The sequence below is a fragment of the Bos javanicus genome, chromosome 13 (genome assembly GCF_032452875.1).
Source record: "Bos javanicus breed banteng chromosome 13, ARS-OSU_banteng_1.0, whole genome shotgun sequence".
Classification (NCBI taxonomy): domain Eukaryota; kingdom Metazoa; phylum Chordata; class Mammalia; order Artiodactyla; family Bovidae; genus Bos; species Bos javanicus.
Window position 1 is genome coordinate 243760 of NC_083880.1, and position 2537 is coordinate 246296.

At 36.3% G+C, this 2537-nt stretch overlaps 1 pseudogene; it reads left to right on the forward strand.

The window, feature by feature from the left end:
* The first annotated feature begins 523 nt into the window (after positions 1 to 523).
* On the forward strand, positions 524 to 1492 carry LOC133258820 (olfactory receptor 4S2-like; annotated as a pseudogene).
* The last annotated feature ends 1045 nt before the right edge of the window (positions 1493 to 2537 follow it).

The following is a 2537-nucleotide window of genomic DNA, read 5'->3' on the forward strand; positions in this document are numbered from 1 at the left end:
TGCTGCGATTCTTGGGGTCGCAAAGAGTCGGACATGACTGAGCGACTGAACTGAACTGAACTGAGCAGTATTCAGACAGGAAACTGTGTGTGTGCATGTGTGTTTGTGTGTCAAAAGTAAGATGAACATTTTCAGAATATAGATGTTGTCATATTCTGAAACTCAAAAGTTGTTTGAATTTTCAGTTGAGTGTCTTAGATTACAAAGAAGCAAATTGTTAGAAACAGATGAAAGAATCTTTATGAAACATGAGAGAAGTCAGAGGGTTGTTTAGATGTGTGACTTAGAGTATTTATTTTATCTCTTTTGACTTTGTGTCTAAATCTGAATTAAAGGACTATCATCTTGACATAAGATGATCAAAACATGTAGAATATGTGCACTTACATTTCTTTAGGTATACATGCTAAGCAGTGGTAAGTAACCATTTTTCGATTTTTATTGATTCTGGATATTCATTTGTTTTCAGTTAAAAATAAATGTTGTTGGTCTTTGTTAATTTTTTTTTTCTTTCAGGTAATGTAATTGTTTCTTGGGAACTTGGCCTGCTAAACTAATTCCATGGAAAAAATAAGCAATGTAATTGAATTTGTTTTTTGGGGTCTTTCTCAGAACATAGAGGTTGAAGAAGTGTGTTCTGTGGTGTTTTCTTTCTTCTACATGGTTATTCTTCTGGGAAACTTTGTCATCATACTGATGGTTTGTGTGGGCAACCTTTTCAAGTCTCCTATGTATTTCTTTCTCAACTACTTGTCTTTTGTGGATATTTGTTACTCTTCAGTCATAGCTCCTAAGATGATTTTGGACCTATTAGCCAAAAAGAAAACTATCTACATGGGGTGCATGTTGCAACTCTTTGGGGTACATTTCTTTGGTTGTATTGAGATCTTCATTCTTACTGTAATGGCCTATGATTGTTACATGGCTATTTGTAAACCCCTACACTATATGACCATCATGGATCGAGACAGATGCAATAAAATGCTGCTGGGGACTTGGATAGGTGGGTTCTTACACTCCATCATCCAAGTGGCTCTGGTAGTCCAACTACCCTTTTGTGGACACAATGAGATTGATCACTACTTTTGCGATGTTCACCCCGTGCTAAAACTCGCCTGCACAGACACATATGTTGTTAGTGGTGTTGTGACAGCCAACAGCGGTACCATGGCTCTGGGGAGCTTTGTCATTTTCCTAATCTCCTATATTGTCATCCTGGTGTCCCTATGAAAGCAGTCAGCAGAAGGCAGGCACAAAGCTCTCTCCACCTGTGGCCCCCACATTGCCGTGATCGGCATCTTTTTTGGTCCCTGTGCTTTCATATATATGTGTCCTGATACTACCTTTTCAGAGGATAAGATGGTGGCTGTGTTTTATACCATTATCACTCCTATGTTAATCCCCCTGATTTATACACTGAGAAATGCAGAAGAAAAAAGCAATGAAGAAACCGTGGGGCAGGAGAGTTTTCTGCGAGGCTAATGATAAATAGTAAAAAGTAACAATCCAAGATGTATGATCTCAAAGTTTCTCACTTGCACAGTGAAGACAATAATAACGATCTCACAGGGTGTCTTGAAGGGAACAAATAAGAGAAAAATACATTCTACAGAACCAAGTTATTCTTTATCATTATGATTATATTTGTTCTAATATTTCATAATCATAATTTTCTGAAATATCTAGAACAAAGAAATCCTATCAGTCTCAGAAATTCAGCATGGTCATACTCTCCCCTCTTTATTTTTTTTTCCTTTTTCCAATTTTTCTTTAAAGAATGAGAGTTCATCATGATTGTATTAATACTTAAGGTTATTTTCTAGTGTTTAGATTTATGGTTCCTACATAATGAACATTTGATATGTGTATGTTGTTTGAATGAAAAGATTCATGAAAAATGACCAAAACCTGAGCTAAGGAATTCTGGCACAAGTCCTCCAAAACAGCAAAACTAAATCTTGTAAGGTTTGGATGGGAGGGAGGGTTTGTGGGCAGAATGTCAAAGAGATAAAACAGGCTTAGAAAGCAAAAGACCTGTTATCCTCTGGTTTGGGGAAAAAGCTTTCTTTCTCTAGGACTCATTTTCCTTACTCAAACAATAAGTCTATTGGGAAAAAATTACCTCAATATCCTCATTTTAACTATAGCATCCTATTTATATGCTTTGGATAAATGACTCTTATAGTCTGTAGTCAGCTATCACTATTAATGTAAAGTCATTAACAGGAAACACTTAAAGAAACTGAACAATACCAAAGACATCTGTGATGAATACAAGATTGTGTGTTAATCAAGAGGGTAAATGTAATTTACTGAAATGCATGGTTTGGAAATCATATTTCCTCCAAGGTTTGAACCAAACAGCTTTACTGAAAACAGTGAGTCATTTATCACTGCTTCCCTGACCGGCACAACCTGATTTCTAGCTGTGGATTCTAGAGAGAGTCATTCTGGACAAATAAATATACCTTTCTTAGGTAAACTGATACTTGCCCTAGTAATGCATTCCTCTTCTCTTTGCCCACATAAGCTTTATT